The sequence below is a fragment of the Triturus cristatus genome, chromosome 5_2 (assembly GCF_964204655.1).
Source record: "Triturus cristatus chromosome 5_2, aTriCri1.1, whole genome shotgun sequence".
In the NCBI taxonomy this organism is placed as follows: Eukaryota; Metazoa; Chordata; class Amphibia; order Caudata; family Salamandridae; genus Triturus; species Triturus cristatus.
Window position 1 is genome coordinate 1,097,449,703 of NC_140588.1, and position 25,476 is coordinate 1,097,475,178.

Genomic DNA, 25,476 nt, shown 5'->3' on the forward strand with positions numbered 1-25,476 from the left:
GCTGGGTGCAAATTGTTTTTAATCTATCTGTTTAACTTAGTATAGATCACAGGGTGACCGAAAATATGAACTTCTTTTGTGCATGAAATTTCCTCGTGGTCCTACCTGTAAGTCATGTCATATCAATTTGTAGATTGCATGACTCACTCTGCGAAGTAAAATAACAGAATTAGTAAGGTGGCTGAACAACAAAAATAACATACCATACAAATACAAATATTCTATTGGGACCCTCCGCGGGAAATATAAAAACTAAGGCTCTGTAATAGATACACCTTAGAACGCAAAGTGTATTAAATCACCCCAGTTGTAAATAGCACCTCCAGGAGCCTCCACTTCTGAGCGGCACATCATCTCAGGCAGTGTGTGGTAGAGAATATTCCATAGTGCACAACTAACACAACACAAGGCTCCTTGCTCCCAAGCACAGGTTGAACACACATGCATATGTCTTCTACCTCACATCAAACATTTGCTGTGATGCCTGTAAATGAACACTTCTACACAGGAAGGACATTAAAATAGTTCAGACATCAATGTCTTCTCTTATATGTCATCAATGGTAAGTGTGCAGAATTTTAACATAAGCAATGCCACAAAAGGATCTCTCAGGATAGCATGGCACCTGAATGGCTGGAACAGTTTAGAGTTAGAAAAAGTAACCAACTAAGATGTGAGCTAAATTATAGTGAAATTGATGACAGACTAGTTGAATAGGAACACCTCACCTTGAGTTATTATTTGGGCTTGCAATACTTTGCTGGTCACCATACCTACCCCTCACAATACCCTGGTGCTTTCAGATCGCTCAAATTAAAAGACCAATGTATGCGACACAAAACGTTGCCAGTGTCAATCTCATCTGAGTAAAGAAGGAATAATGCAAATATCAGCTCCCAATATGCACCTTTGTATTAAGTTTATAAACCAGTTGTGCAAATACTTTACAAAATGACTTTAATGGCAAGCACCAGAGAGCGCATTGCCCAAAAGCTGCAGCGGTCTCCAAGAAATAATGATAGTTATGTCTTCAGGTGGCCATACAATTTGAGCCAGCATATATAAAAATCAACTATTTGAAAATAAACTGAATTTGGATTTTATTAACTGTATAGCACCCAGGCCTTCTAGCTTTGAAGTCTCCACTAATGCTAAGGTTTAATTGCAGAGTTGAAAATGCAGTAATGTGTAATTGATGTTCATTGTGCAATAAAAAGGAGATTCTGAAATCTTCGAAAAGGTTGAGCATCTCTAAAAATAAATAAACTGAATTTTGTCTATGTTCCTGAAGCAATCAACAAATTATCCTAAAATCATCACAAACCAGCCTTTTTAATTAGAAGGCTGTAGTGCTAGTCAGGTAATCCGACAGTCATTTTCAAATAATCCTTAAACCACCAGTAGCAATGCATCTTGTGAAATAATCAGGTACCCAGTTTCAAGTCATCCTGAAATCATCAGGAGCAGTCACACCTTGTGGAGTCATCAGATAATCATTTTCAAGTCATCCTGAAATCGTCGTGGTTAATTACATCTTGTGAAGTCATCAGAATCTCATTTTCAAGTCTTCTTCAAATCATCAGGCTCAGGTTTCTAAACTCTGCTGATGACTTTGAGAGCTTGATGATGTCTGATGACGTGAAAATGACTTCTACAGTAGTTGGATGATCATCCAATGACTCTGGAATGGCTTCTAAAGTAATCCTGTTTGACCTGGGGGGGCACTGGAGGTATGGCGCCCCCTGTCGGGTTCGTGACCCCCTCCTGCCTTCGGTCCGGGCTCTCCCAGTGCGGGGGTGTGCATGTGCGCTCCAGGCACCAGGGGCAGATTACACCCTTTCCGAAGCCTGGTGGCCTTCCGAGGTCCAGGTCAGGCATGGCTTCCTCGGGCCCGGGATAGGGGCACCAAGGGTTGGTAGCCTTAACTAGGTGCTCAGGACTCCCGCCACAGTCGGCCTGCCGCGCCCCTCGATGCGGGCGTGGTCTCGTGCGGGCCCATCGTCGCCCCTGGTAACTTGCCTCATGCGAAAGTGTAATGACTTTGTAACGTTTAAATTATCACTTCTATACGAGCATTTACAATAAAGGTATATTTGTGTGGACCTGATAATTTTAAATTTGAGTATCTTTGTGATCTCCCGGGCAAATTGATAAGTGCGGGGCTCGTGTTCATTTATTTATTTGTAGAGTTTTATATGTGAATTGTGTATATGTGATTGGTTGGTTTAAATTCAATTCAGTGTCACTTGGAGTCAGTTGCTAAAGAGCGCTGAGGCAACTATCCGAAACACCCCGTACGACACATATACTGTAATGTCGCCCTGTTTCTATTCCCTTTTTCGTGTGAACAGTTTTCTAATCTTGGCCTCATGAGTAACACTTTCTCTCACCGGAACTTGCGACGGGAAACTGCTCGTTTCCCGCAGCGTGCTTTGCACTTCGCTTTCCTTTCACACTTTATTCCTGATGAACTGGTTTGCCGCTCGTAGCATCGTTGCGGTTTGGGAGTAAAGTTTTAAATGATGTGCCCTTTCCTCTGGACCGATCCCAGATGCTGCAAAGCGGGCATTTTACTATGGTACATTAGGTAAGTGTAAGTGGGTGCCCCCTTTGACTGCACCTTTGCTTGGGCTTGTTCAGCGTGTAGCTGTCCCACAGGATTTTCTACGCGTGGAGGATGCGCGTGAGGTGATGGCATGGGGGAGCATCCGAGTCTCGAGCTTGGAGGGCAGGTTCGTGCCTCCCGTCGGGCCGGTGTCCTGTGCTTTAGGTGGACTCGCTCCAAGGTTCAGCTGTAAAGGGCTGAAAGGCACGTTTGTTTCTGTAGTATCGGAGACAGTGAAGGAGGCCGATATTGTTCTTCCACCTTGGCTTCACTGGGGATCCCTGAGAAAGAAGAGTCCTTCTGCGGCCAAGTCCTTATATTAGTGTCACGTTGAGAGGTTGTTTTGCGGGCACGGTGGATTAGGCTTGCCCGGTGTTTTCTCGGTAGTGCCTGTATTCTGTAGTGCTATGGTGGTGTTGGGACTAAGACAGGATTTTTCGCTTACATACCTGTGCCCCAGTCCTCCAATCTTGGTTGACTTTTGGGTGCGGTGTCGTTGGTGTCCATGGTACTATCTGAGGTCGGCACTTGCGAGGGGGTGGCTCACGGCACCGACGAGTGCACGGGCTCCCACACGTGCCTGGGTGCATAATATATATATAAAAAAAAATGTAAAGAAATAAATTTAAAAAAAAAAAATGGGGGGGGGGGTACCTGTAAGAGAAGAATTTTATATGTCCAGTATCGTAACAGAACTGAAGCATTTGCAATATTATATTACAAGCCATAGTTGTTGCCTATTTATCTTATGCAACTAACAACCATTGATATGCCAATGGATATGCTAAAGGTATTGCATTTCTCTTGAGAAGTGCCGGTACTCTCCTCCTCAACTTATAAAAGTGCAGGTACTCCGTACCGGACGGTACCAGCCCATTGAGAGCACTGCTTGTTGGTGGTATAATGTTATGTGTTTATATAAATCAATGCAATGGCAGAAGCAGCATAACGTCGGGCGGCACACTATGCTCTGCACAGAATTTTAGCATACATGTTTTAAGCAGTTTATCTTAACCGTAATTGCCTTGTCTGCGATTGTATGCAACCTGAGATCGGAAACGGAATACATTTACAGCGGTTTCAGTTGGGAAATTTTTCAAGCCTATGTTGAGGGAGAGTAGGGGATGTTAGCCAGCGTTTTGTGCGTGCTCATGGGCCTCCCAGTTTGTTGTAGTGACGGCGGATGGCTGTTTTGTGCTTTTGGGATGCGCAGGGCGGCACGTTTACTCCTCCGTAGGTCCAACCGCTGGGACTGTCTAGAGTATTAGCAGGTCTGTCCCTGGTCGCGTCTCACCAGGGTGACTGGAGGTCATCACTCTCTCTGTTACTCGCAGGGGGTTGGGCCCCCCCACCACTAATGGTCACTGCTTTTTTTCAGGATGTCTCGGAGGTGCGTGAAAGATTGTGGCTGGTCTATCACTCCTATGCCCGTCAGTGGTTCCGGTTAGGAAGATGGGATGCTAGGGTGCGCAGTAAAGACAGGAGCGGCAGGAGTAAGTGAAGGTCATAGCGTAGCATACAAGTGGGAGAGAGAGAACGAGTATATGTTGCAAATTAGTACAATCCCGTGTTCATAGCCCCCTTCACCAGAGTTAATCAGGTACGGGTTTGGGGACACTTATAGGAGTACAGCCATGTTGGGGCCACTGGGTGGCATTGGCCCTCAGTAAATTACTCACTGGTCTTGTCACTTATATCATACCATGGATTACTTCCAGAGTTCGGTTGCATGCATGTACTAGTGGCTGATGCACATGGATTACTTCCAGAGTTCGATTGTATGCATGTACTAGTGGCTGATGCACATGGATTACTTCCAGAGTTCGATTGCATGCATGTACTAGTGGCTGATGCACATGGATTACTTCCAGAGTTCGATTGTATGCATGTACTAGTGGCTGATGCACATGGATTACTTCCAGAGTTCGATTGCATGCATGTACTAGTGGCTGATGCACATGGATTACTTCCAGAGTTCGATTGTATGCATGTACTTGTGGCTGATGCACATGGATAACTTCCAGAGTTCGATTGTATGCCTGTACTAGTGGCTGATGCACATGGATAACTTCCAGAGTTCGATTGTATGCATGTACTAGTGGCTGATGCACATGGATTACTTCCAGAGTTCGATTGTATGCATGTACTAGGGGCTGATGCACATGGATTACTTCCAGAGTTCGGTTGTATGCATGTACTAGTGGCTGATGCTCATGGATTACTTCCAGAGTTCGATTGTATGCATGTACTAGTGGCTGATGCACATGGATTACTTCCAGAGTTCGATTGTATGCATGTACTAGTGGCTGATGCACATGGATTACTTCCAGAGTTCGATTGCATGCATGTACTAGTGGCTGATGCACATGGATTACTTCCAGAGTTCGATTGTATGCATGTACTAGTGGCTGATGCACATGGATAACTTCCAGAGTTCGATTGTATGCCTGTACTAGTGGCTGATGCACATGGATAACTTCCAGAGTTCGATTGTATGCATGTACTAGGGGCTGATGCACATGGATTACTTCCAGAGTTCGGTTGTATGCATGTACTAGTGGCTGATGCTCATGGATTACTTCCAGAGTTCGATTGTATGCATGTACTAGTGGCTGATGCACATGGATTACTTCCAGAGTTCGATTGTATGCATGTACTAGTGGCTGATGCTCATGGATTACTTCCAGAGTTCGGTTGTATGCATGTACTAGTGGCTGATGCTCATGGATTACTTCCAGAGTTCGGTTGTATGCATGTACTAGTGGCTGATGCTCATGGATTACTTCCAGAGTTCGATTGCATGCATGTACTAGTGGCTGATGCACATGGATTACTTCCAGAGTTCGATTGCATGCATGTACTAGGGGCTGATGCACATGGATTACTTCCAGAGTTCGATTGTATGCATGTACTAGGGGCTGATGCACATGGATTACTTCCAGAGTTCGATTGTATGCATGTACTAGGGGCTGATGCACATGGATTACTTCCAGAGTTCGATTGTATGTATGTACTAGGGGCTGATGCATATGGATTACTTTCAGAGTTCGATTGTATGTATGTACTAGGGGCTGATGCATATTTACAAATTGCAATTTCACTCAAGCATACAATACTACCATGCTAGGTGTAGCTATCCACCCTGTAAGGGCATATTGAGAGTGTAAACTTCACTATGTTTAGCTAGTAGAGTGCTTTAATCACCTATTCTTTACTACCCTTCACCGACTGCAAGTATATATCCAGGGCACATCAAATCTGGTTACTCATAGGCAACGCTGCAGAATTATCCACAGCAGCAACCGGCGTGCTGCCATGGGTTCCGAATTGTGATCCTATATACCCTCCTCTGAGGCCACTGATTTTGAACTCTTGAGGGTTGAGCCGTCACTCATCAGAGTAGGATAGTCTCCATCGGTGAGCAGGCTTTGGGCATGCTTTGCCAGGTCATTCCGGATCAGTCGCCAGGAAGGTGCTTACCAGGGTAGAGCATGCATAGGGCTGTGCAAAGGTCTGGTCCAACTCATCGGAACAGTTACACACTGGTTCCGGAGCCATGCTCAGGGCTTCTGTTAGATCTTTGTTCCTTGCCCGGCCAGCTTTTGTGTGTGGTTTCGTGCAACATCCAAAACAGTATCCAGAACAACACAGGACCTCGAGAATGAGAATTCGAGGGGGATCTTTTATTATTTGCAGTATTATTAGTAAGTGGCTGCTGAGTTCCTGTGGTGGGATTGTTGAAAGTAGGTTACTCTCCCATGAGTGAGGTTGGATTGAACATCATAGTTAAAGCTAACAGAGGTAGGTTAATAAAAGGTATTAACGAATAATTATGAATTGGCGTACTCAGGAGGTTTAGGTTCAGAGAAAGATTGGCCAGGGATCATCAGAAAGGGCAGGGTATTCAGGACCGGTTTCAACTGGACACAAATAGAGTACTGGCAGGACTATCTTGTCTGGGGCATCTGCAAGAGGGAACTGCTAAAACAGCTTGGGCCTCAAATGTTATACGATGCATGTGCCTGTGCGCACCCAGAGGTTTTCCAGCTGTGGGACGCACCACACCTTTCCTGGTTATAGGAGCAGTTAAGACCGTGGGAACTATGTTCAAGTTAAATAAGGGGTTTTAACTTTGTAGTAACTTGCAACGCTTGTTGCGCTTCGAAGACAGAGGTGGAATGTCTCCTGACAAGTTCTGCTTGCATTTGAGTTATTTGACAATGCGATGGGGGCTTACAATCTCCTTTCTATTTGCAGTCAGAGAGAGAAATGGTACAGAAAGAGCAGTACACAAACTGAGCACAATTAGCAGTAACGCCAGCAGTAAGGACACACACAGATCATATTCCACTAGTGGAATGCAGAGGATTCAGTTCAGGGCCAGCTGGAAGCAGATTTTGTGGTCTGCTTGGTTTCCCTCCAAGGGGTGGTTTTTTCGGATCTGATGGTCCTTTTAACCTCGAGGTCTGCTTGAGGCATCAGAAGTCTCTGGCTTTTGCCTGTCTGGGGTCGTCCAATGGCTTCACATCAGAGGCATTAGGTATGTCTATGGTTCATTGCGGGGCTCATTATGTTTTCATGACTAAAGACCTCCTTTGCTCTTTGCCACTTGCTCCGTATGGCAGCAGAAGTGGGGCAGGCACGTAGTATAGTGGGGACAGTTACCAACTTATTTATGGTGTTTTGGTTTTAAGAGACACATACGCACCCTGTATGCTCCCTGCTGTCGTTCTCCCTGACTAGGGTGAGGCGGGGGACAGGCTGCAAGCATGCGCTGAGAGATGGGTACTTTGACTCCATCCATATGTGTACATGGCTAACTTCAGGCCTTGGAGGCACTGCATGACCCCCGGGTGCCGGAGAGGGTTTTCTGGGTGGCAACCGTCCCGAATATTGCACAGGGTTGTTTCCACAGAGTGGGGGGCAGGTTAGTAGGCTTCCTCTTTTCAGGGTTTGAGGTGTCGGTCAGGCCTTTTAGACCGGGTACGAATAGGCTCTATCCTTTCAGCTGGGGCATTTGGGGCCATTCCCAACAGGGTGCTGGTACCCTAATATTGTTGAGATAGAGGGTTAGGATTGCTATGTCGGACCACCATCTTAGTTCATTTTGCTTTTATAGTAAAGAGTGTATAGGTACAATGACCATAGGTTTACTCCATGTCCTCCAATCCACAGCGTCATGATACAGGTTGGTCAGCCAACAAGGGGACTAATGTCCCAATTTTGGCTTACTAAGTCAGGCGGGTGTGGTGCTCCGATACAAGGGGTAGGGAGATAGGCACATTCAGACCAGGTTTGGTTGAAGGGTATTGTGTTACACTCAGCTGGAAGATAGATGTATGGCCCAGTGAGTGGTGTTGCCACTTACCTGGCCCTTCGGGTGAGGGGTACTCTCCGATTCAGGCTGACAGCATGCCCCTTACCAGTGTCAGGTTGAACGGGTAATCAGGGCATGATTATTAGGGCAGGCATTGCAGGTCCTAACAGGTGCTTTTGCAGTCATTCCTTTTGCAGGGGCAGCAAGCACAGCTTTCTGGTAGGGGTTGGCCGCGGAGCGCACCATGCAGGTGGGATGATGGGAATCCTAAAGTTTTTATAGGTACAGCTGTCTAGCCACCCAGGGGAGTGGCCGGATTGAGAGGTTCAAGTGTATCTTATACAGGCGAACTTTAAGTTGTCCGAAGGCACCAGGTTTGGGTATCAAATAAATATGAGCATCTGAAAACGTCCCTGAGGAAGCAATTTTACAAAGATAATAAAAACACGCAGGTGGAGCTCAACCAGTTGAGTAAAGTTGAGGGCCCAAAAATCTGGGCGGAGTCACCTGAAATTAACAGCTTAGGAATATAAGTGGAAGAGAACACGTTTAAGGAGTATACGATAGTGACGACAGAGAAGAGATTGAAGGAAGTGATGGGGGAATGGAAAGAGGACATGGGGAGGGGTAGAATAAAGGACAGGTCAAGGTTAGGAGGGTAGATGTATAATGTGGGGAGAGAGGAGAGAGCAAGGGGAGCACGAAGGATCATCAGTAAAGGGGAGGTAGAGAGTAGGGTGTAGGAGAGTAGGATTTGCCTCTTATGGTTACCCTCACTTTTTGCTGGTGTTTCACTGTTTTTTGACTTTAGTCTGGCTGGGTCCCTGCTATTCGGGGCCCCAGCCTAGCTGCTTCCTCTCTAAATTGATTGCATGTACTTTAGGTACACCACAGATTGGATCCTGAGGTACCCTTGTGAGTCCCAGTATATGGTATACTATGTACCCAGGGCATTGGTACCCCAGAGGCCTACCAGGGGCCGAAGCATGTATTGTGCCACCCCTGTACAGCCACCCAAAATGACACCACAGGTCTGCTACTGCATCCTGGGTAAGGTGGTGCATGCACCCCTTACTGAGGTATAGGTTTGCTATATCTCACCTATCACTGCACATACAAACCTATCAGTCACTCCTATGGCAGACCTTAACAATCCTGAAGGCAGAGGGCGTGGTTATATGTGAGAGGGTGCCGAGTCATGCTGAGCTGAGCCCCTCTGCAGCCTTTGGAATCTCTTCTCCGAGGTTGTCAGTGGTACAGCCTGACCATATACTCTTAAGTGCATTATATCTTAAAGGGTTAATGCTAACTTTGGACTGGCTGCACGGAAACATGTCGTGTTTGGTGTCAAACACCTTGGAATCATACCCCCACATCAGTTCTTGATGTGAGGATATGATCCCACCTTTCTAGAGGGAGAGACATGGCAGTACTGGTATACACGGTAGAAACTTAACAGAGCTCTAGCATCACAAAATGGATGCTGCAGCCACAGACACAATTCCGGCCTCCTGCTGCTGACTGAAACTCCGGCAGGGGAGGCCTGGACAATAGGTTTCCTGTCACAGGGAGATGTAACCAGCTCCCAGACAGGCTGATGTGTATTGGGTCTGGGCGGGAGCACTCTCAGAGTGCTTTGGAGTCCTGCACTGGGGGAACATTTGGTGTCCCTGTGCATAGTCCAGCTCAAACCAGTTCAGGGGCTTCCAGCCCCTGCTCTGGTGCAAAACTGGACAAAGGAAATGGGTGTAGCCACCCATCTTTCCAAACCCTCCCATAGGTGGGTACCCAGAGATAGTCCAACCCCTTCCTTAGGTATAAGTAAGGAACCTCTGTAACCAGAACTTTAGATATCCTTGGACGAAACTCTTAAGCTGAATCCTGGAACTTCGACTCTCTACTAAAGACTAGAGGACTCAAGAAATCTCCATTGGCGTAAAGAAGTGACTCCCCAGGCACCAACAAAGCATTTTGTCAGTCTGCATCTCCGAAGCTCCTGCCGGACTCCGAAGTATTTGCAGCCCAGGAAGAGGATTTCCAGACATCTCAGAGGCCGACCCAAGTCGCCAGCAATGCTGGGACCCGCAGCCCTCATGAGTAGCGTGGAACTGGAACTCCTGGTCACCGGGCACTTTTGCAAGTGCATTGACTTCTCTACGTCTCTTGAAGTCGTGCTTGGGGTTACTTGTAGCCCCCATCTCGAGCAGAGAATCCACTGAAGATTGTCGGCCTAGTCAACCTGAGTGACTCGTGGGCCACCATTTGTGTTTCCTCTTGAGGTCCCTTCGTGATCCCTGGTCCGTTGACTGGTTGATCCCTGTGAAGGTAACTTTGATTTTCCTTGGGCTTTCCTGGTTGCTCCAGATGTGCCCTGACTCCCAACCAAGTGGTGAGTCCCTCAGACCTTGCTGGTCTGCACCGAAGCATCTTTCTCCTTTTTGCATGGGTTGCTGTTGTCAAGGCTTGTTGTGTCCAATCCAGACACCAACACTGCAGCACATGACATCCTTTGTGGTACAGCTCGAATCCAGCTCCTGGTCATCCTCAACACCTCCTGGTCCTCAAGGCTGAAGAGTCAAGCTTAACCTTCTTCACCTGAAACACCTGACATCGGTGGGTAGCCACCTATCGTCTTCCTGGTCACTGGCTAGTGGCCCAGACTCTGTCCCCTCTGCTTTCAGGTTCTTCTCATCTTCGATCCAGGCTTGGATCTCTTCGGACACTCCGCATCTTCCCGGCAGCAGCACTTCTTTGCCAGCTCCCATTGAAATCGACGACACGACCTCACACCACTTGACACCTATGCACCCGGCTTCCCTGGGTGAGGTAACACGAGTACTCCAGTGCTCTCATGGGTGTTGAGCCTAGAGCTTCCTAAGTCCCAAAGGGTTTGGTCCTAGTTTTTTTCTAAGTGTCCCTAATCTTTAAAAATCTAACCACGACTTTCCCCATAGAAGCTAATGGGAGCTCGCGGCTGTGTTCTCACACTTTACACAGCCCCTGTGTCACTACCTTGGATGGTTCCTTGGGGTCCCAGCGATTCTACATGCTCTAGGCCTTGTGTCTAGTTAAGTTGTGGTTCTTATACCACTATTTTAGTATATGGTTTGGTTCACCCCTATGGCCTGACGTGTATTTGTGCTATTTTACTGTCATATTTGAATCTTAACTTATGTGTTTTGACCTCTAGCCTCATAAAGAGACTAGGAGGGTGTGTTTAGAAATAAATACATATATGTTATATATATACCTGGTGTGGTTGTCATAGAGTTCAGGCTTAAATTGGGGAACCTTTCTCTGTTGTAGCTCCCTCCTACGTTCCTTTTCTTTCACTTGCACTTGTGCTTTATAGCCAGAAATTGTACTTTTAAATAATCTTCAAAGAGGGAACTAAGCTTGCAAATGCAACCTATTTCAGCTTCAATTTCACTGTTATATTTAGAGTCAATTGTCCTAAACTGAACTCATATTTTTAGCCTTTTGCTTTTTTAAGTTTTTACTATTTCCAAGTACAATATTTTCAACCATGACACAACACCTCACACAGCATAAATGTCTGCATGTCTAGACAAGTATGACCATGCCGTCAGATGTATGTTCTTGACAAACATATGCTTTTTGCCTAGTTCTAAAGGAAAACATGTAATGCTCCTATTTCTTAAAATGCTTATAGGTGTACAAAGAGCCAACCAATTCAGATAGGCTAGTGCTTCCCAGTCCCAAGAATGGTTGTCGTTCCCTATGTGAGAAGTTGGCCTGGTATATGCTGTCCACTAGTTCTACTGGGCACCTTGTACCAGTCCAAACAACCCCTTATTGGTTATAGGTTAAAAACAACCTTTATTGAAAGCTATCCTAGTGGTAGCTATGGAGAGCAGCCTTCAGGCTAAGTCTTGGAGGAATGTAAAGCAGCTTGTTTTACCAGTCTATAATCTCTTGAATGACCAAATGAAAGGACAACCACGCCAGGTATATATTCAAAATATATGTATTTAAGATAAAACACACCCCTCAAGTCTCTTTATGAGACTGGCGTTCGAAGTACTTAAGTTACAAGTTAGTTATCAACAATATTAGCACAAATACACGTTTGGCGTACCAAACCATATACCAATAAAGTGGTATAAGAACCACGACTGAACTAGACACAAGGCCTAGAGCCCGTAGAATCGCTGGGACCCCAAGGAACCACCCAAGGTAGTGACACAGTGGACCCACGGGGGCCGTGTGCAGTGTGTAAACACAGCAGCGGGTTCCCGTTTTGGACTTAGGAAGTTCTAGGTCTAGCACCCACGTGAGCACCGGAGTACTCATGTTACCTCACCCAGGGAAGCCGAGTGCATAGGTGTCTTTTGGTGTCGGGTCGCGTCGTCGATTTCAATGGAAGCTGGCAAAGAACTGCTGCTGCCGTGAAGAGGAGAAGTGTCCGAAGAGATCCAAGCCTGGATCTAGGATGTAAGAAACCTGAAAGCAGAGGGAACAGAGTCTGGGTCACTTGCCAGTGACCGAGGGCAGGATGGACCAATGCCCACAGATGTCGGATGCTTCAGGTGAGTTGATGGGTGTCTTGACTCTTCAGTCACGAGGTCCAGGAGGTGTTGATGAAGTCTACGAGCCGGATTCAATCTGTCCCATGAAGTCTGTCGAGTGCTGCGGTGTCCGCGACCAGAATGGACCCAACCAGCCTTGGCAATAGCAAGTTTCGTGGAAAAAGAAGAAGGACGTCGGTGCAGACCAGCAAGGTCTGAGGGACTCACCCAGCAAAGGTAAGTCAGGGCACATCTGGAGCAACCAGGGAAGCTCAAGCAGAAGAGGAGTTGCCTTTGTGGGGACCCACTAGCCAACAGGCTAGCGATTGCGAAGGAGCCTCAAGCGGTCGCACTGGAACCTGGCCCACGGGTCACTCGTGGAGTGGAGGCCAGAGATCTTCAGTGCAGTCTGTGCTCAGGACTGGGGCTACTCAGTGCCCAAAGCAGAACTTCAAGGATGAACAGGTAGTTGATGTATCAGCAATAGTACACGGTGCCCAGGGGTCACGGTTCCTCATCACCCACGAAAGCCACGGGCCACAGATTTGCTGTGGCTCAGGGTAGCCTTGGGGAAGTCAGGAAATCCACCTCTGGTGATGCAGAGACTTCAGCGTCCAACGGGATTTTTGGAATTACAGACTCCTTGACTCCAAGGGAGATTTCTTCAGTCTTCTAGTCAGGATAGAAAGTCGAAGGTCCAGGATATATATTGCAGAGTTTCGTCCAGGGTAATCAAAGTCAAAAGGACTGGGTTCCCATACTTATACTAAGTTTGGGGGTTGGACATACTCTAGGGACCCACCTATGGGAGGGTTCGGAGAGAGGGGTGGTTACACCCATTTCCTTTGTCCAGTTTCACGCCAGAGCAGGGGCAGGTAGCCCCTGCAACCGGTTTGAACTGAACTATGCACAGGGACACCAAGTGTGCCCCCAGTGCAGGACTTCAAAGCACCAGAGCGTGCTCCCGCCCAGCCCCAATACACATCTGCCTATCTGGGGAGGTGGTTACACCTCCCTGGGACAGGAAACCTATTGTCCAGGCCTCCCCTGCCGGAGGTTTAGTCAGCAGCAGGAGGCCAGACCCGTGTCTGTGTCAGAGGCATCCATTTTGTGATGCCAGGGCTCTAGAAAGTCCTACCGGGTTAGACCAGTGTGAACATGTCTCTCCCTCTAGAAGGGTGGAATGCTACCCCTGCTGCCTGAACTGGTGGGGGGTAGTATTCCAAAGCTTTTGACACCAAACACGACATGTTCCCATGCAGCCATCCCAAAGTTAGCATTTACCGCGAGGTTATAATGCACTTAAGAGTATATGGTCAGGCTGCACCACACACAGCATCAGAGGAGGTACTCTGAACGCTGCAGAGGGGCTCTACTCATGCAGGGGCACCCTCTCACATAAAAACCAAGCACTCTGCCTTCAGGGTTGTGAAGGCCTGCCATAGGAGTGACTTATAGGTTTTATATGTGTGTGCAATGGTAGTGATATAGGTAGCCTATACCACTGTAAGGGTTGCATGCACCACCATACCCAGGCTGCAGTAGCAGGCCTGTGGTGTCATTTTGGAGTGCTTCCCAGGGGTGGCTTAATACATGCTTCAGCCCCTGGTAGGCCTTTGAGGTACCTATGCCCTAGGTACATAGTATACCATATACTAGGGGCTTATAAGGCACTCCAGAATCCAATTAGATATGTACCTAATGTACATGGAACATATTTTAGAGAGGAAGCAGCTAGGCTGTGGTCCTGATTAGCAGGGCCACAGCCAGACTAAGGTTGAAAAACAGTGAAACACCAGCAAAAAGTGGGGGTACCCATGTGAAGCAGATCCTACTCTCCTACATTGAGGTAGCAGAATGTCAGAGGGTGCAGCAGCAGATCCAGGTGGGCGAGCAGTGGAGGGTCCCGAGGGTTGAGCTGAGGAAGGTACGGGTGGGGGAAGAGTAGAAAGGTCCAGGTGGGGGAGCTGTTGTGTAGTTCCTATAGAAAATATACAGGATCTGCACGTTTAGACAATATACACTGTAGGATTGGTGTCAGACAAACTTAGATCACCCCACGCAGTATGCTGGCCTTCTTGTACCAACTAGCTCACAGTGCCACTAGAATCAGGGAGAGAATAGTTCTTGACATGACAACCCTGATCCCTCAGGACCGTGGAAATAATGTATTACCTTTCACGCAGTCACTCGTGCTCACTTAATTTCTCTCAGAGAGGTACACCGAATAAAATAATTATTTATTGAACAATTGTTATTCTGGTGCAGAATAGATGTGCTGCAACAACCGTTGTACAGTATATATATAAACGATTAACAGTACTATGAAAGTAAAAGGATGCTATAGTCCTACCATCTTACTAAAATCATGAATAAAATCAAGTATGTAAAACACATGATAATAAAATGTGCTTATTCCTACGATGCCTCGCTTTCTAGATGTACCTAAATGTACCTAGCATGGGTGTAGGTGTTAAGCCAAGAATTCCTCTAGGATCTAGTCAACCACATTTCCTTAAGTTAGAGTGTAGGATCCCGTCCTGGTCTCGAGTTGGACACCCCACAAGGTATGTTAGACCACTTCAAGCTGGAGTGTCTGCATGCAGGAACTTCAGCATCTCTGGTCAGTGTGTCGTCTGGGAAGTCTTGATCTCCTCTTGCTATCTTAGCAAGATGTGATGTATATATACCCATAGGTCTCTCCAGGGGTCCTACCTTGCTGTATTACTGTGTCGGCGTAAGGATGACGTCAGGCATGAACTTTGTACATAGTTTTTATATAGTAGATGTGAAGGACTGGGTTTTATTAAGGCCCAGCGGTGCCAGGGGACAACACCTGAAACCTTCGTGGGTTACCTGTTCTGGCGTACAAAACACAGAGACACGGGACACTTCCAGCGACGTCAGAGATCAGCGTTTATTTACTGCAGGGATACAGAGGTCACAAGAAGTACACAGCGTGTAGGTTCTCGGAGACTGCTTCAAATTCGTAGAAGTGGGTCGCTCCTTTTATACACATTTTTGCCATAGCACAGTATGGCAAACAAAGGTTCAACTCAGTTCCCACAATAAACTTCAAAAAGGGTCGCGTTCATGTTTCAGGAGGCCGGAACATAATTACAACAGTCCTTGCCGGTTCCCAACTGTAAAAACATATTCCCTCCGCAATAAACACATTTCCTCTCAACCATAAACACATTAAGGAAGGACGGAAAACAGAATGTAAGGAAAGGATGAGGATGCACAACAGGTTAGAAAAGAGTGTTAGGGCAATAAAGGAAACTCGATAGAGGGATCAAAGACCTCGTGTCTAATGTATGCGTGACTGAAACAATAGACCGGAGTGGCAAGATGAGCCTCGAGCGGGGCCATCTGCCTTACTCGTGTCATTCCCCTCGTCATAAAGTCACCTCAAAGAAACACGTGTCCTTCGTACTATCTTGGAAGTCCCAGGGTCACGAAGCGGACAAAAGCCCGTTCGCTGGCTACTTGAGGGCAAGAAACAAAATGGACGCTGTATCTAAAATGGAACCCGAGGGTTCGAATGAACAAACACGAAAATGAGACGAACCATACATGGCTGCATTGCGAAACTTCGCACACCCACTGTACTCGTCATTTGCGGTTCATAGATACCACACTCGTCCATATTCGTCACCACTCAAAAAGTGCCGTCCCGTCTCACACGGAACCTCAGACGCTCCTTTTGCCCTCATGTAGGCAAGCACTAGTCTAGATCGGAATCTATATCGATATTCATCAGATCGTTCAGATGCTGCTGGAACATCATTCTATCCATCAGTGTCTCCTTGGTAACAGATGGCCGCCTTATACACGTTGCAGCACATAGGCCACATAAGGCAGGACCACACTGCACACAAAGACAACACGTGAACAGAAACGCTACAACAGCCCCTACAATCATCAGAATACTCCAACCCCAAGTTGACATCAGGCCCCAAAACCATCCTAGGAGCGTCCAATTACCTTCGTCCACGTGTATGGACTCGGAAATCTTATGCAACTTCGAGATGGCTTGATATACAGTTGGAGCATTATCAGGGATGAAAATGCAACAACTAGAATGGATAATTTTACACACACCCCCTCGATCTGCAAGGACCACGTCTAGAACCATACGGTTCTGCAACGTCATGAGTCTATCCGCCTGTAGTTCCGCTGTTAGATTACCAAGGGCAGTTGCAGTAATATTAGCAGTCGACTCTACCACGCGGGTCAACTGTCTTAGGTTCCTACTATTAACCATAGGTCCCCAAAACGGCAGGAAACCCTTAAAGAAGTCTCCTGCTTCTTGACCAGCAGTATCCTCTTTGCTAATTACACCTCTCACAACTCTAGTTTTGTGGTAATCCGAAGCAACTGTGAAAGTCGGAGGTAAGAGATTCGCAATATAACAGGTACCCGAGAAATCGCGGGGTAACCATGTATATGCGCGCTCATAACACACAAAATAGGTGCCCTTGGCAGTTAGGAAAACAGGGGAGGAGAGCATTGGTAGGACGTACGTTTCAGTGCAAGCACTGTTCCCAAGTTGTGCTCTCGGATTTCGACCCAAACCCTGCAAACAGAAATTACCAAGGTGCGGTACAATCCATATCGGGGACGAGCTCTTCAACTGTCTGTCTCCCACTGACGTACCATACTCAGCCTCACTCAGATCCTTATAAGCCTGCACTTCTTCATCTGGGATGAGTGATGCATCGAAAACGTCTCTGTCCAGATCTGCTATGGCTATCGCCAGAGGCTTGTGGTACGGACCAGGACCGGATTTAACAGATCTGGGCTCTCGACTGGGGTAGGAGTCTAGTGCACTGCGAAACATTGTTTGAAATGCTCGAGCAGAACCCTGGGAGCTGTACGGAAGGACCAAGTACGGAATACCCCTATCCATGGTGTGTGGCATTAACCCACATACCCAACAATTTGTAGTATTCACCACTAACTGATGCTGATGTAGGAGTTGAACAAAGGAATTATTCCTGAATTCCGCACGTCTAACCTGCTCGTGTTGAGGCAAAGGATGAAAAGAATGTGGGGAAACAGTGGTGAGGGAACTTAGGTTAGGAGAAAAGGTAGGTGTAACAGAAAGCATAAATTGCGATACCCCAAAATACACTCCACCCACCAATAACATAGATACAGTTAGGAATAATAGAAACACCTGGAACAGAAAACATTTCGTTCGCACGACCCTCCATAACTCTGATCTCTGTGCCAATACCCTTTCTTCTTCCACCAGCTTAGAGAATGCCATCCTCTACAAACCGTCCGTGACGTACTTGACGCACTTCGTTCTGAGCAGCGATTATCAATCCCCAGGAGTTCCCAGGAATCGACAAAAGTAACCAACCTAGCGTCAGAAACCTGCTAAACAGAAAGAAGTACCCGCACGGCCCTACGGTAACCCGGATGGAGAGGTTCAAGTTCGTTACAAGTCTCTTAGCAGTGGAAAGCACGAAAACTCAAAAAGAAAGGATGTAATTGTTCATAATATTCGTAACGTCAAAAACCACTATACTATCAATTTTTATTAGTCCTTGAATTCCTTGGACGAAGAAAGTATCGACTTCTTCCAGGTTGAGTTTGCTCTACGAACAATTGTTCAGGTGGCGCAGCAGTGTTCAATGAGGCAGATGACGAGTCGGACCTTGGGTTCTCTGCTACTGATGACTCCACTTGTGGATCTGGCAACAACGAATCCTCCACAAGTTGAGCGTCGCTGAATGGCACGAAACGCAAAGGAGTCTCAGTCTCTTCTGCCGGAATCCCAGTTCTCACCCAACCGTCGGTTGGTAAGGGGATCGGTACCTTCTTTGTGTGACTGGCGTGGACCCAATGCTTCCGGCCCTCCAGTCGAACCGCTGTCCTTGTCGTCAATAAGACTAGATGGGGTCCAACAAATCTTGGCTCCAGATTACGCTTCCGACCGAAATTGCGGGTGACAACCCAGTCACCTGGCCGGAGCTGATGTCCAGGACCCTCTGTCTGCGCCGGTAGAGCTTCAAGGACCTGTTGATGAATTAATCGTAGTTTAGTGGTCAAATCATACAAATAATCGATCAACATTGGATATTCAAGGCTATCAAAAACCCTAGGTCTCGGGACTCCCCAAATATTTGCAGGGCGACCGAACACAATCTCATATGGGCTGAGCCCTACTCGAGAGTGTACCGTCGCTCTGGTCGATAGGAGAGCCAGAGGCAAGGCATCCGGCCATGACAGACCAGTCGAGGCCTGAATCTTAGCGAGTTTCAGCTTCAGGGTACCATTGTACCCTTCAACCAAACCCGCTGCCTGAGGATGGTTGGCGCTATGGAATTTCTGCCGTATTCCAAGGCCCTTACACACACTCTGCATTACACTTCCCACAAACTCACTTCCATTATCCGACCACACAATCCGCGGCATTCCATACCTAGGGAAGTATTCCTTCAGTAAGATTTTCGCTGTGGACAGGGCAGTGTTATCTTTAAGAGGATAGGCCTCGATCCATCTGGAGAACGCGCAAACCACAACCAAAACATACTTCAAGTTATTGCATCTCTCCATATGGATGAAGTCTAGCTGAATCACCTCAAAGGGACAGGTAGGGGGAGCGAAATGACCAGGTGGAGTGGGGGTACCTTTTCCAGGATTGTGCATTAAACACACCATACAATTCTTAACCACTCTTTCAGCACACTTAGCAATACCATCATTCCTCCACACAGGAGACAAGAACTTGCATATTCCTTTTGCACTAATATGTGACAAACCATGAGCCATCGTCACAACAGCTAACACGTATGCATCTGGAAGCATCCATCTCCGACATTCCGTCAGATCAACCCAACATCCATGCATATCCAATTTCCCTGTAGTTTCTTTCCACTTGGTCTTTTCAACTTCAGTAGCTCCATTCTGAATTTCTTTCACACTTTCGACAGTGTTTTCACACATCCCAGTCTCTTCTGGCCATCTCACTGAACTCGTAACATACATTCGAATCGCAAGATTCTTAGCCGTTTCTTTAGCAATCTCATCCGCAAATGCATTACCACGGCCAACATCATCCGTCACTTTCCGGTGCGCACTACATTTCACAATCGCCACTTGTTTAGGCAACGTAAGTGCATCCAAAAGATCATTCACTAGTTGCCCATGTTGGATCTTCGTACCATGCGATGTCATAAATCCTCTTTCTCTCCACAATCTTCCGAAGTTGTGCGCAACACCAAATGCATACTGACTATCGGTAAACACATTCACACGCTTTCCTTTCGACAGAACACACGCTCTCGTTAATGCAATTAATTCTGCAGCTTGTGCTGAATTCTGGTTCAATCTCGCAGTTTCCACAACCGTGCTCAATGTCACCACAGCATACGCAGTCGTCACATCGCCATTCGGCAATTTAAAGCAAGAGCCATCCACATACAAAGAACCATCGGGATCTGACAAGGGAGTGTTTTTCAGGTCCACACGACCTTTTGTTTCTTCCTCAGTCCGTAAATAACAATCATGGGGCAGTACATTATCTGATTCCATATTAATCGTCAACAATGTCGCCGGATTCAGTACATTACAGCGCTTAATCTGTATATGACTCGCCAAAAGGGTAAGCTCATACCCAGACAACCGTGCACTCGTTAGATGTTGAGTCTTTGTCCGATTCAAGAGTGTATCAACTGCATGCGGAACCATTACTATGAGCATATTGTCCATGACCAAACCTGCGGACTGCCTAATAGACGCCGCAGCTGCCGCCGTCGCCCTCAAGCAACTTGGCAATGCTCTAGCTACCGGGTCTAAGGTCGAGGAAAAATATGCACACGGACGCTGCTTATCACCAAATTGTTGCGTTAGAACACTCAACGCACAACCGTCCCTCTCATGGACGTATAATGTGAAAGGCTTACTGTAATCAGGAGTGCCTAACACAGGAGCCGAACACAGCGCGTCACGTAGTTCAGAAAAACTTTTCTGACATTCCTCCGTCCAAGGCAAAGGAGTCGAAACATCCTTGCACGTGAGAGCTACCAATGGCTTCGCTAACAGTGAAAAGTTCGGGATCCACTGTCTGCAGTACGATGTGATACCTAAAAAGGCACGCACATCTCTCTGAGTTGTCGGCACAGTCATTCGAGCAATTGCTGCAATTCTTTCAGGAGTCAACCTTCTTCCCGCCTTTGACAATAAGTGACCGAGGTAGGTTACTTCTTGGCAACAATATTGTAGTTTGGAAGGTGATACTTTATGATGTAAGTCGCAAAGGTGCTGTAACAAAGACACTGTAGCAGTTTGACAAAGCTGTTCAGTATCAGCAGCAATTAACAGATCATCAACGTACTGAATCAAGGCTGCACCAGCCGGTAACACGAATGCATCAAGCTGACTTTTAAGAGCTTGGCTATAGATTGATGGACTCTCACAGTAGCCCTGTGGAGCGCGTTTGAATCTAAAGCTACGACCACCTAATGAGAAACCGAACAAGTCTCTGCTTTCCACAGCAATCGGAATGCTGAAGAACGCATTCTTCAGATCGATGACCGAGAACCATGATGCAGTAGCTGGAATTAGGGTCAGTAAAGCTGTAATGTCTGGCACCACAGGAAACTGTGGAACAATAACTTTGTTTACCTCCCGTAAGTCGATAACTAAACGATACACGGGAGGCTTGGAGGGATCCGTTCGTTTCAAAATAGGCAACACGGGACTATTGCACACATTACCTCGTGTCTCCTCAATAACACCCTTGCCGATCAAGTCGTAAATGATCGCTAACAGTGCCCTTTCACCATCCAGGGAGATACGGTACTGAGGTATACGTGGCAAACGCGCACCCACTTTTAGTTGGACAACATAAGGTGGTATATCCAACAGGGTTGCGAATCCATCTGCGCGCCGTCTTTACCAACGTCTCACGTTCCCTATCGTCAGGAAGCTGACTGCGTCTTTGAGCAACATCCGAAAGAGTCGAGCCAAGTATCGGCCCAAAGAACGGAGAATAAAGAGAAGCAACAGCAGTCAGGAGACGACTATGAACAGAAGGAGAAGAGGAAGAAGACGAAGGTGTAGCAGCCATAGGGGCAGAAACGGTAGAGGTAGACGCAGCAGCAGGAGTAGTGGAAACAACAGACTGAGGAGGGACTGGGAAAGGCGCAACAGGGAGAGAAGCCGGAACAAGGGGATGTACGATCTGTGGCCCAAGGGGATTCGGGAGTACAGGAGGAACGGCGGGCTGACCAGCAGCCGCCAAAGCAGCAGGTTGAGGAAGAGGGGGATTAACGGGACCCATAGCATCAGGAGCATAAGGAGGTGGCGATTTCATTAGATAAGACAAAAGCGAATCTTCCACCGATTCTTCTCCTGTCTTATCGATCGCAGAAGGTAGCGTCGGGTAACATTTGTCGACCGACATATGGTGAAGCCGAGCACTAACTTCTTGCTCCTTCTCGTTCTTATCTAACTGATATTGTTCTGCATTGCGCATCACCGTAATGACACCTTCTCGTTTATTTTTCTTATTCTGTTTGATTTCTTTCTGCTTGGCCTCTTTCCGCCATAACCGGAAGGAATCAAACATGGCCGGCCTAGCTTTCTTCTTAAATAATTTCGCTTCCAAGTTATCTAAAATGGCAGTCTCGAAACTACCATGAGGTGGCCAACTAAGGACACCATCCTTTTTAGTGTAACGGACCCAATATTCATTATATACGATAGGACCCACGCCATGGCGACTATAGAGCTCATAAACCGGAGTTCCAACCGGAGGTATCGGGCAGGAATCCTCCAGCCGGGAATCCATGCTGCAACATTGGAGAAACCCAAACAAAGTACTACGGCCAGGCATCGTGCACACTAGCCAAGTATACAAACTTCAAGGGCTATCGAATTACGATGTCCTCGCAAAAATGCAAGACCCTCGGTTTTTGGCAATTGCAATCGTCAAATAAAACCCAACAACTAAGAACCAACAACTAAGAACCACAAATGCAATGGAACCATGCAAACAACAAAGCAACACTGGGAGCGACCCACAAATACTTAACTGAGAGAACAATGGCGTCACCAGGAAGGCCCGTCAATCGTCTCGCCGTACAAAGGACTACGCCAGGCGCCGAACAGGTCGACAGTCAGGGCATCAGTCCGTCGCAGCCGTCAGGAGGCGGGGATCTTCGCGGAAAGGACGTCGGGCCACTTATTTCGACAACTGGATCGATGAAGCGGGGTGCACCTTCCCTCGGAGATTTCACACGAAGTTCCTCACGATCGTCGGGCTTTGGACCGGTACCGTTGATGTCGCCCCACGTTGGGCGCCAACTGAAGAACTGGGTTTTATTAAGGCCCAGCGGTGCCAGGGGACAACACCTGAAACCTTCGTGGGTTACCTGTTCTGGCGTACAAAACACAGAGACACGGGACACTTCCAGCGACGTCAGAGATCAGCGTTTATTTACTGCAGGGATACAGAGGTCACAAGAAGTACACAGCGTGTAGGTTCTCGGAGACTGCTTCAAATTCGTAGAAGTGGGTCGCTCCTTTTATACACATTTTTGCCATAGCACAGTATGGCAAACAAAGGTTCAACTCAGTTCCCACAATAAACTTCAAAAAGGGTCGCGTTCATGTTTCAGGAGGCCGGAACATAATTACAACAGTCCTTGCCGGTTCCCAACTGTAAAAACATATTCCCTCCGCAATAAACACATTTCCTCTCAACCATAAACACATTAAGGAAGGACGGAAAACAGAATGTAAGGAAAGGATGAGGATGCACAACAGGTTAGAAAAGAGTGTTAGGGCAATAAAGGAAACTCGATAGAGGGATCAAAGACCTCGTGTCTAATGTATGCGTGACTGAAACAATAGACCGGAGTGGCAAGATGAGCCTCGAGCGGGGCCATCTGCCTTACTCGTGTCATTCCCCTCGTCATAAAGTCACCTCAAAGAAACACGTGTCCTTCGTACTATCTTGGAAGTCCCAGGGTCACGAAGCGGACAAAAGCCCGTTCGCTGGCTACTTGAGGGCAAGAAACAAAATGGACGCTGTATCTAAAATGGAACCCGAGGGTTCGAATGAACAAACACGAAAATGAGACGAACCATACATGGCTGCATTGTGAAACTTCGCACACCCACTGTACTCGTCATTTGCGGTTCATAGATACCACACTCGTCCATATTCGTCACCACTCAAAAAGTGCCGTCCCGTCTCACACGGAACCTCAGATGGCAGTCTTGCTGTGGTTCCAAGAACCGTCATGCATAATGTATGAGATTTCGAGCTAGGGAAAACCCGCGTTCTGAATGCAGTGTAATATCTAGGTAAAAGGTCAGTCCCTGTAAACCGTGACAAGTGTATTGTCGGGAGAAAATATAGGTGAAGGGTAACGAGTTTACTGAGGCCTATATTATCGTACCTATATGGAATATAGCAGTGGCGGGTCCATCGGTGGAGCTGAGGAAGGTCCAGGTGGGGGAGAAGTAGAGGGTCCAGAGGGTGGAGCTGAGGAAGGTCCAGGTGGGGGAGGAGTGGAGGGTCCAGGGGGTGGAGCTGAGGAGGTCCAGCTGGGGGAGTAGTGGAGGGTCCAGATGGTAGAGCTGAGGAAGGTCCAGATGGTGGAGCAGTGGAGGGTCCAGAGGGTGGAGCTGAGGAAGGTCCATGCAGGGGAGTGAGAAATCGCCACGCATCAACCTAACATCTCGTGAGGGGTGTTCAGTTGGTGACCACGATGGGGTCCTTTATTCTATCCCATCAGGTAATGGGGTTGGATCGTCCCTTGGGGGGATTCTTGGCTCTACACCTACACACACTCTAGGTACAGCTAGAGTAGGGTCTGCACAGTAGGAGTACACTAGATTACTGCTTTGTTAATATGCCTGCAGATATACAATTGTTTAGCACCATAGTAGAACTATATCTAATATTTATGCTGTTGGTGCTTTTAATCACGTTTATCTGCTTCTGTCTACTAATCATTGCAGCACACGTATTTTATGCAAGAATAACTTTGGCTCAATAAATATTAATCTAAAACGTCCCACTGTGTATTCTCTGTATATTTCTCTGAGAATAAGTAAGCATGAGTGACTGAGTGAAAGGTTCTGTACAGTTTCCATGAACCCTGAGAGGTAAGGGCTGTCATATTCAGTGGTTGCCAGAAACTATGTACTCCTGGTAAGGTTAGGGGGGATTACGGTTGCACTGTGAGCCAGCTGCTCAATAGGTCAACATATCCTGCATGGGTGTCTAGAATCAGTCTTGACACCAAGCCCTTAGTTTACGTTGTCCAAACAATGCACAGGTCCTATAGATTGGTAAGAACTACATGACAGCAGTTAGCTACCCAAGAGCCCACATGGCTTAATGTTGAGAATCAGCCGCATAGTGTGTGTTAGAAGGCGACCTCAGAGGGGCCCGGAGGGGGCCCTGACTGCCCAGAGACCCACCCTCGAAGTATCGTAGCCGGGCACTGGCGGGAGATTCCTCCGGGAGGAACCTCGTATCTAGGATCGCACACTCGGCACCACACGACAGAGGGACACCACACGAGGAGTTCTTACGAGCAAATCTTTATCAAGTTAGAGTAGTAGGATCTTTATGATCCGCACGGCAAATATATACAAGCAGAGCGTGGGCTCTCAGAGTCTTGGAGGGGGGTAGGAGGTAGCGGGACAGTCTTTGGGGATATGGATCAAATGCAGGAGCGTACCCGGCGCACAGCTCACAATCCTCGAGCTGGGGGATACGCTTGTCGTCGTGGGGTCCGGCGGGACCAAGAGAGTCTGCAGGAGCCGCGAGTCACTCAGCCAGGCTCGGATACAAGTTCGGTGGTCTTACGATCTTCAAGGAGCCGCGAGTCACTCAGCAGGGCTCAAGCACAAGTTCGGAGGTCTAACGATCTTCAGGGAGCCGCGAGTCACTCAGCAGGGCTCAAGCACAAGTTCGGAGGTCTTACGATCTTGAGGGAGCCGCGAGTCACTCAGCAGGGCTCAGGTACCAGTTCGGAGGTCTTACGATC